This window comes from Odocoileus virginianus, chromosome 9, assembly GCF_023699985.2.
Source record: "Odocoileus virginianus isolate 20LAN1187 ecotype Illinois chromosome 9, Ovbor_1.2, whole genome shotgun sequence".
Taxonomy (NCBI): Eukaryota; Metazoa; Chordata; class Mammalia; order Artiodactyla; family Cervidae; genus Odocoileus; species Odocoileus virginianus.
Window position 1 is genome coordinate 48,181,185 of NC_069682.1, and position 13,443 is coordinate 48,194,627.

At 42.2% G+C, this 13,443-nt stretch overlaps 1 protein-coding gene across 2 annotated transcripts in view; it reads left to right on the forward strand.

Annotated features, from left to right (window-relative positions):
- The first annotated feature begins 615 nt into the window (after positions 1-615).
- The window catches only part of PTPRA (protein tyrosine phosphatase receptor type A), a 164,454-nt gene continuing 151,626 nt past the window's right edge, over positions 616-13,443 (forward strand). For both annotated transcript variants that reach the window (XM_020906289.2, XM_020906291.2), the window contains exon 1: positions 616-908. The gene's annotated coding sequence lies outside the window, so the exon portion shown is untranslated. The remainder of the gene's footprint in view (positions 909-13,443) is intronic.

Genomic DNA, 13,443 nt, shown 5'->3' on the forward strand with positions numbered 1-13,443 from the left:
TACCCAGCTCGACGCGAGTCAGGCCCGGATACGCGCATCTGGAAAGCCGCGGAGATTTCCCTTGGGCTCGGGTGGGGATGGCGTGGGCTGACTTGTTAAGATGACAGCCACGGTGCTAGGCGTCTTCCAGGGGCTATGCACGCTCCTCTCCTTCACCACCGAGAGCCTCTGTCTTTTAAAAACATTGCAGCAATTAAAAGGCGGAGGGAGGGGGGAGTTCTAGGGAACCCGTTTGGAGAGAGTGGAAAGATTTTTGAGCTCCAGTTCTCCCCGATCGCTAAACACTGGTGTAACTTGTGTTTGGTCTCAGTTTTCGCATCTGTAAACTGGGAAGAAGACCTACGTCCAGGTGGGACTGTAGAGAAACGGAAGGTGTTGGTGCACAGTCGGCCGGTGCTCCCAGGGTCCTGTTTCCCCCAGGATTGGACCGCGGTGGGGGGACCGCCTCCCTGGCGGTCAGTGGGACCGTGAGACAGAGACCCGGGCCTGCGCCCCAGGCCGGCAGGCTAGCGAGCTTTCGAGGCGCGTAAGGGCGGGGCCCACGAGGGCCAGGGGAACGCCCGTTCGATCTGGGCCAACCAGCGCCCGTCTCTGAACCGCCAATGAGGAAGCTCCTTACAGCCAAGGCCGGGTCGGGAGCGAGGCTGCTGCGAGTGCGGCGCTGACAGAGACGCGCGCGCGCGACCCAGCTCGGACCCCGGACCGCCGCCGCCATCACCGCCGCCTGCCCAGTTGCTCTTCAGCCGCTTCTCCTCGCCATGGAGGCGAGGCCGCCACCGCCGCCGCGGGGTTCCGAGCCGCGGGCCGGGCGGTGGCCCTGAGGGCGTGTGGCGGGCCGAGACGCCGTCGCGGCACCGAGGCGGAGCCGCAGTCCTCGACCCCAGCGGTCCCGCCCAACGCTGGACTCGGTGAGTGTTCACGGCCGCCGCCGCCCCGACGGGCTCCGGAGGTGGGGCGGCGGTTCCCGGGCGCTGGTAGGAGGGGTCCCCGGCCCGAGCCCAAATCCCTCTTTTCCGGGCAGGATCCATCCGGCTTCTCCAGGGATTCCACATCCTTGCGCTGTCCATGGGGCTGGGGCGGGGGAGGGGGAGAGTCCCCGGAAACGCGCCGGCCCAGGGGCCGACCCCGCTCCACAGCCCAGGAACTTTGCGTGCATCCTCCTGGGGCCGGGTCGCTGCCATAGTTCATTCTGAAAGAAGAAATTTGGACAGTGAGAACAGAATTTGCTCAGGTCCATTTAATGGGAAGAAAGAGGAGAACTCCTGGCATGAGAAAATTTGCTCTTGCAGTGACCCAACTTTTCTTTTCCCGGCCCCTCTCTTTTCTGTCCACTCCCTGCAGTTGAGGCTGCTAAAGAAGGAAAACGGGCTCAGAGCTGCCCAGAATTCAAAATGAGCCAATTGGGAATGCATGCCCCCTCCTTTTTACTTTCGTGAATAACACAAAGAATATCGTTTCTTGAAAAATTAGTTCCTAATTGTATTTCCTGAAGATAAAAATAATAATGGCAGAGCTGAGCCCAGTGTTGAGCTTTCTTTCTTTTTTTTTGTTTGAGGTCAGTGAATGATGTTTGTAAGACAGGAAAAGAAGAATATTTCAAAACCTCTCTAGGAGGGTGAATGCCTTTAGAAGCCTTTGCTCAGGGATCCCGGCTTTAGAACCAGCCACATCTCCAGAAAGATCTCTTGCCACCTGCTTGCTGTTAGGCAGCTCTAGAACCAGAAGATGGTAGGTGAGGAGAGGACTGGTGGTGAAAGATGGACGAACATTTTGTCCTACTGTTTGTGACCCCATGGACTGTAGCCCGCCAGACTCCTCTGTCCGTGGAATTCTCCAGGCAGTAATGTTAGAGTGGGAGCCATTCCCTTCTCCAGGGGATCTTCCCAACCCAGGGATCGAACCCAGGTCTCTTGCTTTGCAGGCAGATTCTTTACTGTCTGAGCCACGAGGGCAGCAAGCCCCTTGCCTGGCCACTCCTTTACAAAACACAGATCTGATGCTATCACTTGTTTACCTAAAACTCCCTTGCTTGCTTTTTGCCATAGGATGAATGAAGCCCAAAATGCCTTAACAAGTCATACAAGGCCCTTGACAGCCTTACTTACTCTTTTATTTTTAGATTAATCCTTCAGTTCTCCTTCCCTTCATCCCCTTCTCTGGTCATTCAGAATTGCTTGCCTGCCTCTTTTCACATTTGAATGCTTTTGCTTGCTCTTTCTTCCACATCTTTACCTGCTGAGCTCCACCTCTTTAAAGCCCTTTTCAGTTGAGAGGCTTGACGAGGGTAGGAGCTGTGTCTTGTTCAGCTGTTTATCTCCCATGTTGAGAGCTTCTTCCTCCCAATTGTCTTATAGGTCCTGTCCCATCTCTTCCTTTTATGTTTACTTCCAGGTACCCACTTCCTGAGAGAATCTTTCTTGAGAGTTTCCTGCTTGGCATGCAGCCAGGCAGATAGTATGTTGAAGCTAGGACTTTTAGTACCTTGATTCCCCATCTACTCATGTCCGTCCCATCCAGCCCCATAAGTAATTAGCAGGTAGGAACTGACAGGTCTCATATCCCACTGGCCTTCAATCTGCTCCACTGTCTCTGAAAGGCCAAAAGCCCCATGGTCTCTTTTTCACCTCTGCCTATCTGAAGTGCCGTGCCTAATGGATACTCTGAGGCAGAGTGTTGTTCACTGGGTACGTTTTAGATGCTGGTTTACCATCTCGGTGAGATCCAGAACCAGAAAAGCCAATTCTCTGACTGAACTACATTCATGGTGTTCTATTTGCCAGACGAAGTGCTTTGGATACAGAATGAGGAGGTCACATCTTTACCTTTGAGGGGCTCACAGCTTAAAGCAGGACAGGTGGATACAAATACTTGTCACAGATACTGTGAGGGTGTGATAATACCTTTTATTTGCCTTGTGTTAGGCTAGATAATAAATGCCTAACTCCTTTCTACCCTCTAATGGTGGCTAATTCCTACTAGACAAAGATGGAAACTGAGCCCATACAGTATGCTGATGAAGGAATAATCAGGATATGAATCTTGGCAATCTAGTTCCAGAGTATCTACCTGGCTGTATAGACAGCATTCCTTCTCTGGGTGGCCTGGAAAAACTTGACTGGGAGGAGGCCTTGGGTCATGAAGGATGGATAGGAGTTTATGTATGGTGGACAAGATACAGGCAAGAGGGAACAGAACAGGCAGGCTTGGAGGTGGAAGGAATCCATTGCCCTTGGGGAACAAGGAGAGGTTAAACATAGTTGAATTGGGTAGAGAGAAGGGTGGGAGATGAGATTAGGTCAGCTTGAAGGGCTGTGAGTGCTATGTTTAAGTTTGGGTGTGCATGCTCAGCCGTGTCCAACTCTGCAGCTTCATGGACTGTAGCCCACCAGGCTTCTCTGTTTATGGAATTTTCCAGGCAAGAATATTGGAGTGGGATTTCATTTCCTACTCCAAGGGATCTTCCTGACCCAGGAACTGAACCCACATCTGCTGCATCTCCTGCATTGGCAGGTGGGTTCTTTACCACTGAGCCACTGGGAACCCCCCAGATTTGGGCAGTGCAGGCTTTAAAGGAGGATTTAAGAGGCGGTCAGGGACTTGAGCAGACCAGGCCTTGGAAAAGTCACTCAGGGGCAGTGTGGGGCCAGATGCTCACAGCCTTCCAATTTAAGAGGCAACGGCCAGGCCGCACAGAGGCAGAGTCATGGCCTCTTAAACCCAGGGTGAGGTCCATAGAGAAGACTGCAGAGTTTTGAGAAAAAGATGATACTTAGAAAAATTTAAGCCATTTGAAAGTATGTAATAGAGAAATATCTCCTTTCTACCTGACCTCCCCAGAGATGGTTGAAGTTTAGAGTGCATGCTAAGTCGCTTCAGTCGTGCCTGACTCTTTGGGACTCTGTGGACTAGCCCGCCAGACTCCTCTGTCCATGGGATTCTCCAGGCAAGAATATTGGAGTGGGTTGCTATGTCCCCCTCCAGGGGATCTTCTGGACCCAGGGATCGAACTTGCGTCTCCTGCTTTGCAGGTAGATTCTTAACCTCTGAGCCACCAGGGAAGCCCATTGTGCTTATTTATCCTGTCTCTAAAGATGTGAATGAAACTCAAATGAATCTTTATCAGGGTATATATCAGGATTGCCTGGGATGCTTTTCCACATGCTTTCCCTCACCTAACCTTCTCCCCCGATTTAATTTTATCCTGTTTCTTTCAGTTTGCAGAGGGAGACATTGAGTCTCAGAAGGATAGAGTGCCTTGTGCAAGATGGTGGGTGGTGGTGGTTTTTTTAAGCAGCCCTGTTATTTGTATTTACCCAGCATCTTTCACTGGAAGTTCTCAGAGTTGATTTGTAAACATTGTTGCATTGTTTTTCTCCACCTTCATGTGGAAAAAATGAGGTCCAGTGAAGTTTATGGGAGAGTTGACTCATTGGAAAAGACCCTGATGCTGGGAGGGATTGGGGGCAGGAGGAGAAGGGGACGACAGAGGATGAGATGGTTGGATGACATCACCAATTTGATGGACATGGGTTTGAGTAAACTCCGGGAGTTGGTGATGGACAGAGAGGTCTGGCGTGCTGCGACTCATGGGGTTGCAAAGAGTCGAACACGACTGAGCAACTGAACTGAACTGAACTGAAGCTTAAGTTTTAAGCAAGAATTTGGCCAAATGTAGAGCCTTGTCTTTTTACTTCTTAACAAATGCCAAATCCGAAGAAATTTTTTTAGTGACTCTGAGTACAACAAAAGTAGCAATACTGTAACACTAACAATATAATTGAGCAACAAACCCATAAATAACCCAACATTAAAATTTATTTTAATATATTCTTTATAGAAAAGAGAATCCATTAAATATGAAACTCTATGTACTTTAAATTCACATCTATTTGTATAGGCATAGATTTTTTTTATAGTTATTACCTTGCATAGGCATAGATTTTTTTTTTTAATAGTTATTACCTTTTATCTGTACTTGGTAGGTAAAGTATATGCAGAATATGATTTTTGTATTTTTTTGGTAATTTATTGATTTTTATTTTTGATTCTTCTAGGTCTTCATTGCTGGGTGTGGTCTTTCTCTAGTTGTAGAGAGTGGGGGCTGCTCTCTAGTTTCAGTGCGAAAGCTTCTTGTGGTGGTTTCTCTTGTTGCAGAGCATGGCTATAGGGTGCAAGAACTTAGTAGTTGCAACGGATTCCTAACCCCTGGACCACCAGGGAAGCCCTGATTTTTGTATTTTTGAAAAACATCAAACTCTTTACTCATTTTATTTATTATTTTAAATCACAAAATAGTCTATGCACTGATAACTATAGTTTGTACAATTGTTTTTTATTTTCCTTTTTTCTCTCCTTTTAACTATTATAAATGGTACTTCTGAGCACCCCTGAAACACTTCTGGATTATTTTCTTGGATTCTTTCCCTAAAATGGGCTCACTGTATCAGAATATGATTTAATTGCCAAATTGGTGTCTACAAGGGTTGAACTAGTTTACAGCACCATTAACAATTTATGTGGCTCTATATCCTGACAGTATAACCAGTGCTGTTAAATATAACCTAAAAATCAATTTTGTTAATTAAAAAAAAGTAATAGTACTTTGAATTAGGTTTAATGTACATTTCTTCAGAAAAACTTTAGGAAACTAAATGAGCTTTAATAGCTCATTTAGATTTTGAATTAGCTATTGTGCTGTGATATATATCATATCCAACAGTTATGTAGCTAAAGCCAACTTGTTTTTGAAGGACATAGTTTATGACAGAAATATTGAGGAAATTTAGGATAAGATCATATTAGTATGAAATAGAAAACTGGGTGCTATTCAGTAGAAAATATCAGACATTGTGCTGTGAGTTAGGGATACCCAAGATTAATATGGATGTGTTTCACCTGCTAGCAAGGTAATGCTCAAAATCCTTCAAACTAGGTTTCAACAGTATGTGAATCGAGAACTTCTAGATGTATAAGCTGGATTTAGAAAAGGCAGAGGAACCAGAGATCAAATTGCCTACATCCATTGGATCATAGAAAAGCCAAGAGAATTCCAGGAAAATATCTACTACTGCTTCATTGACTACACTAAAGCCTTTGTCGATCACAATAAACTGTGGAAAATTCTTAAAGAGATGGTAATACCAGACCATCTTACCTGCCTCCTAAGAAACCTGTATGCAGGTCAAGAAGCAACAGTTAGAGCTGGACATGGAACAGTGAACTGCTTCAAAATGGGGAAAGGTGTATGTCAAGGCTTATATATTGTCCCCTGCTTATTTAATTTATATGCATAGTACATCGTGAGAAGTGCTGAGCTGGATGAATCACAAACTGGAATCAAGATTGCCAGGAGAAATATCTGTAACCTCAGATATGCAGATAACACTACCCTTACAGCACAAAGTGAAGAGGAACTAAAGAGCCTCTGGATGGGGGTGAAGGGGAAGAGTGAAAAAGTTGATTTAAAACTCAACATTCAAAACTCTAAAATCATGGCATCCTATCCCATCACTTCATGGCAAATAAGATGGGGAAACAATGGAAACAGTGGCAGACTTCATTTACTTGAGCTCCAAAATCACTGCAGACGATGACTGCAGCTGTGAAATTAAAAGACTTACTCCTTGAAAGGGAAGCTATGACACACCTAGACAGCATATTAAAGAGCAGAGACATCACTTTACTGACAAAGGTCTGTATAGTCAAAGCTATGGTTTTTCCAGTAGTCATATGGATGGATGTGAGAGTTGGACCATAAAGAAGGCTGAGTGCAGAAGAATTGATGCCTTTGAACTCTGTGGTGTTAGAGAAGACTCCTTGAGAGTCCCTTGGACAGCAAGGAGATCCAACCAGTCAATCCTGAAGGAAATCAGTCCTGAATATTCATTGGAAGGACTGATGCTGAAGCTGAAGTAGCAATCCTTTGGCCGCCTGATGTAAAGAGCTGACTCACTGGAGAACATCCTGATGCTGGGAAAGATTGAGGGCAGGAGAAGGGGGTGACAGAGGATGAGTTGAATGGGTGGCATCATAGACTCAGTGGACATGAGTTTGAGGAAACTCTGGGAGATAGTGAAGGACAGGGAAGTCTGGTGTGCTGCAGTCCATGGGGTTGCAAAGTTGGATACAACTGAGTGACTCAACAGGAACAAAAACATGGATGTGATGTCTATCCTTATGAACTAATTCAGTAGGCAGACATTAATTACCTTATGGGAATTACAGATACGATCAGAGAGGAAGAATAGGATGTCTTGGGAGTGCCGGAGAAGTTCAACAGGTAAACAGCACTTGCAGATTAAACAACACAAAATCCCTGAGCTAGGAAAGGGGTTGATACCTTAGGTACCTAACTTGAGAGTTCACGTGAACCATCTTAGGGGTCTTGTTCAAATACCAAGTCTTGATTCAGCAGGTCTGAGGTGGGACTTGGGCTTCTCTGGTGGCTTGGTGGTAAAGAATCTGCCTGCCAGTGCAGGAGATGTGGGTTCGATCCCTGAGTGGGGAAGATCCTCTGGAAAAGGAAATGGCAACCCTCTCCACTGTCCTTGTCTGGGAAATCCCATGGACAGAGGAGCCTGGCAGCTACAGTCGATGGCCTTAAAAAGTTGGAAACGACTTAGCAGCTAAACAACAAGGTGGGACTTGGGATTCTGCATTGCTAAGCGGCTCCCTGGTGAGGAAGATGCTGTTGGTGGGTGGGCCATGTTTGAGTAGCAAGGCCTAATTGAGGGCTTGGTTAGCATCAAAAGCTGACTGACCATGGTGAGTAGTAGGGGGTAGTTCTCTATCCTGGCTGCACTTTGAGTTTACCTGGGGAACTTAAACAATCAGGGATGCAGATAGCCCACCCCCAGGAATTTTTATTACATAATAGTTCTGGTTAAGGGACTGAGAGAGTGTATATACATATATTTTTTTTAACTCCCTGGGTGATTCTAATATGCAGCCAGAGTTGAGAACCACTGGACTAGAGAGAGGCAGGAACCAGAGTTCAAGGCCCTGTATGCCATGCAAGGATTTTGGACTTGATTCTTAAGGCAGAGCTAAGCCTTTGAGAGATTTCAAAGAGGAGTGAACTGATCTGATTTGCAGTTGTGAAAAGTTCACTGTGACTGCAGTCCAGAGCAGTAGTTTTCAGAGTGAGGTAGATAAGATGCTGGGATGCTGAATTTTTAATTATTTTTATCTAAAAATTGATAAAATATTACATTAGAGACTGTCACTGGCATCTTCTTGTGTCTATAGGTCAAACAATGTTAACATGTTAACTGCAGAACTTTAGATGTCCAGAAGTAAGAGAGGGGAGTTCTGCAGTAAGTGAGCAGAGCTATATACATACATTAATAACAGTTTATACTATAAAGTTTTATTAAACTGACTTTCACAAAACGAACAAGTGGCTTAAAATGATCCCTGCAAAGAAACCAGTGATTGAAGAAAATATTAATAATGTAAGCACAAGGAAACAAAATGGCACAGTTGACTTTTGTCTAGTTCCTATTATGAAGCCTTAGTGAGCTAATAAATCAGCTTGTATTACATTGGAAAGTATAAAGAACCCTATGGACTTACGTCCTCTGTTATAGGAATCTTGCTTTAAGATTGTGTAGAACCTGAGATATAAAATAATAAAATATGAGGCCATCGCTCGTACTGAGCCATTTGAAAACTGAGCATCTGGAGCATAAAGAGAAGCTCTGCATTTTGTTTCTCCTAATGATTTTTCTTTTTAAATTTATTTACTTTTTGGCTGTGTTGGTTGGTTGTTGCTGCGCTGGGGTTAGTTGGCTGGGCAGGTTTGGGGGCAGGTGGGAAGTAGTTTTCATTGAGATGCCCTGGCTTCTCATTGCAGTGGCTTCTCTTGTTGCAGAGCATGGACTCTAGAGAATAGTCTCAGTAGTTGGAATGCACAGGCTTAGTTGCCCCACAGCATGTGAAATCTTTCTGGACCAGGAACCATGTCCCCTGCATTGGCAGGCAGATTCTTAAGCACTGGACCACCGGGGAAGTCCTTCCCCTGTGATGTTTAAAGTCATTGGCTGGGGAGTTCCCTGGCTGTCCAGTGGTTTGGACTCCATGCCTTCACTGCCCCGGCCTGGGTTCAATCCTGGTGGGGGAACTAAGATCCCTACAAGGCCTGGCAGTGCAGCCAGAAAGAAAAAGAAAAAAAGACGTAGGCTAATCAATCAGATGCTGTAAATAATTTTACTAACCTAATGATTAATGTATCTATATTAGGGTTTTCTGTTCTTAGAAACAATAGAAAGGCATATACCATTGGCAGGTCTTCCTGTCTACTGGCACCCCCTCCCCACAAAACAAACAAAACGCTGATATTGTATATGGAAAATAATATGTCAAGACACTAAACTGTATTCCTTGTAACTCTTGTAAGATGCATAGAAAATGTTGCTGAAGATTTGAACTAGCAATATTAGAACAAATTTTTCAGTGTGGGAGGTTTGCTACATGGTTTTAGAAGTGTAGAAACTTGTAGCATGTCTTAGTATTTGCTAGATTCTCTTTATTGAAAGAAATCCAAGAAAAATCACTTCTTTTGTGGGCTAATGGAGGAAAGTTATACTGGAGAAGACATTCTTAAGAATAAATGACTGCCTTCATAACATTGCTGTATAATTAATTGTCTAATGTCTTTTTTAGAAGCGTGCTATGGGATAGCATTTTCTTTGTAATTAAGAAAAAGCTTTATTTTGATATAATTTATATATTATAAACTTCACCCTTTTAAAGTGTACAGTTCAGTTCAGTGATTTTTAGTATATTTGTGGAGTTGTGCAAACCCTCACCATTATCTAATTTCAGAACATTTTCATCACACCAAGGAGAAGTCCTGCAGCCATTACCTTCACTCCCCATTCCACCCTCCCTCCAGCCCCTGGCAGCCCCTAGTCTTTCTGTCTTTGTGAATTTGCCTCTTCTGTACAGTTTTATAAATGGAATCATATAAAATGTGGTCTTCGTTGACTGACTTCTTTTAATTAACATAATGTTTTGAAGGGGAGTTCATTCATGTTGTAGCATATATCAGTACTTCATTCCTTTTTATAGCTGAATAATATAATCCATTGTATGGATATATAGTTATTCATCAGTTAGTGAATTTTTGGCTATTATGATTAATCTGCTGTGAACATACGTGTACAAGTACATGTGTGGACACATGTTTTCATTTCTCTTGGCTATTGAGTGGAATTGCTGGGTTAAATGGTTCTGTTCAACTTCTGAGGGGGAATTGCCAAACTTTTCTAAAGCAACTGTGTCATTTTACATTCCCAGCAGCAGTGCACTAGGGTTCCAGTTTTTCCACTTCCTCACCCAACATTTGTTATGCTGTCTTTGACTATTAGTGGTGTGAAGTAATAGCTCATTGTAGTTTTGATTTGCATTTCCTCGGTGACTCATGATTTCATTGTGGTTTTGCTGCAGCCATAAACCCTCTCACATTTTTACACATGAAGAACCTTGGAAACATACATTTCTTACCTGATAAACATATTCAGATATATTTCTAAAAATTTTCCAGATGAGCTACTAATGAAGTAAAGGACCTTGGCATTGATCATCAGCTGCTATTAATACCAGCTGGGAACTTTATAATAGAAGGATCAGACAGTCTTCTAATCAGTCTTAACATCTCTAAAATGGGTACAACCAAGCTTTATGTTCCTCTGATGTGGTACAGTAGGAAAAATATAACACCATTCGTGAAATATTCTTTCTCTGCCAAACCCGACTCAAATTAAGCACCTAGATCTAACAGTCAGCTTACAGAATGTAATTAGAAAATTCAGAGTGGGAGGGATCTGATAGGACAGATGAAGCAAGTTACTTCAAATAAATGGCAGCGGAAAAAGTGGAGAAATATTACAGGTTAGAGAAGATTTGAGACATTAACTAAATGTAATGTGTAGATCTTGATTAGCTCCTGTTTCATACAAACCAACTAAAAAAAATTTATGAGACATTTGGGAGTAATTTGAATAACAATATATTAAATGATTTTTAAACAATTGTTTTATCATATTTTTATTTTCATAAAGAATTAAAATTTATTTTTCATTTTCATATTTTCTTTATTATCATAAAGATAATATTATGTTAAAAGGTTTCTTTTCTGTAGAGATAAGTACTGAAGTATTTATGGATGAAATGATATGATGTCTGGGATTTGCTCTAAGGTAACTCATTGTGTCTAAGGGTTGTAGATTATTTACCATTATTAATAAATCATTGACACTGGATACTTGGTATATAAGGGTTGATTAGAGTTTGCTCTTGCTTTTAGTTTTAGTGGGTTTCACATCTGTTTGTTAGAAAAAGTAACATCTTTTGACTAGGTTTCAAGAGTAATTTTAAGAGCAGTTTCCTTTTCAAGGGAATATAGATATTTGCTAGCCAAATTTAAAGGGAAATGTTTGTATAATTGAATGGGTTGGAAAAATAAATATCACGATTTAGTAAGCACAGCCATAATACTTCTTCCTTTTGGATCCATATTTCTTTTTGACTGTGATAACTATTAAAACCAACTTTTGGGACCTCCCTGATGGTCCAGTGGTTAAGACTTCGTCTTCCAGTGCAGGGAGTATGGGTTTGATCCTTTATCTGGGAGCTAGGATGCCTCATGACCAAAAAAGCCAAAATATAAAACAGATAGTATAGTAACAGATTCAATAAAGAGTTTACTGGTCCATGTTAAAAAAAAAATTTTTTTAAGTCAAATACTGGTTTGAAACCAGACTTGCAGATTGCTTTGTCACAAAATATTAAAATGAGATTTTTCAAGCATAATGAGAAACATTTGATCCTATGGATCACACTAAATATTTTTAAAACAAGTTTAGTATCTTAGTAGTAGTAGTAATGGTTGAACCATTATTGCGGTCATTATTTTATTACATTTGGAAATGAACGAGTGTTTCTGTAGTATTTATATATATTAGTACCTTTGTCATATTTATTGGGAAACATTTTGAGGATGTGCACATTGATTGATTGGCCCGTGTGCTGTCAAAGGTTTGTCCTTACTGTGGATAATGAATTGAACAGAGCATAGACACTCATTTGGTGATTGTTAAAGCAAGTGTGGCTAGGGATGATGGTGTTCTGGATTGCACTTAGTTTTTCTTTAGTCTTATTACTGTAATTTTTGTAATTAGCATTGCAGTTTTTGTAGAGAAATAAGACCAATAACTTTCACTTCCTCTTTAATGTTAATTCAGCTTAACTGATTAAATTCCTTCGTACTCCTTTGTTAGTGAATTTAATTTTCTTAGATATTTAAAAAGCATTTATATTTTTAATCTGTCAAATACCACCAGCCCTTGACAAGTTAGAGTTACCACCTTAAGCAGAATCTCCTTAAGCACTTGAGCAGTACTATGAAATTAAACTTATAAATGTAGTAAAACAGATTCATTTAAGATTTTCTGTGCTTTTCAGTAGCTGAATCTGAGTTTGTTGTTATTGTTCAGTTGCTTATTCGAGTACAGCTCTTTGCAACCCTCTGGATGGCAGCACACAAGACTTCCCTGTCCTTCACTGTCTTTCATAACTTGCTCAGACTCATGTCCATTGGGTTGATGATGTCATTCAACCATCTCATCTTCTGTCGCCACCTTCTCCTCCTGCCCTCAGTCTTTCTCAGCATCAGGGTCTCTTCCATTGAGTCAGCTCTTCGCATCAGGTGGCCAAAGGATTGGTGCCTCAGCTCCAGCACCAGTCCTTCCAATGAATATTCAGGGTTGATTTCCTTTAGGATTGACTGGTTTGAACTCCCAGAGTCCAAGGGACTCTCTTGGACAGCAAGGAGATCACGTCCTGTCCAGCACCTGAATTACCAGCATTTAAAAAACACACACCCTAAACTTAACTCAGAAGAACTGTGAGTTTGATATACCTCATCTTGTTGCTTTTTCTGCTGGAGTTGTAATGCCACTTAACCAATTAAGGAGGACAGCTTTACCATCTGTAAGAGAGCCTGAGTTACTAGATTGAAAATACAGAACCACAGTGCAGTTTATCTATTGGTCAGAGGGTCAAGACTGAGAAAACTAAAGGCTTTATGTTTCCAGGATAATTCTTAAGAGATGCCCTTCCCTATATTGGAGTTTTGAATTGGGGAATCAGTGTTTGAGGTTTGTTTTATAACCCTCCGTGTGTTTTATTTTGTATTTTTTCAAATTAACCTCTTAATATTTTTTTCTGAATCAGATTCGGCTTGTGTTTCTTTCATTTTTCCTTGTCAGACCTTAAAGTTATTTTATTTATTTATTTTTAATTGGAGGATAGTTTCTTAACAATGTTGTGTTGGTTTCTGCTGAACAACACCGTGAATCACCCATAAATATACACATACCTCCTCTGTCTTGAACCTCCCTCCCACCCACCCCCACCATAGTTATTTTAATTTGGGGAGTT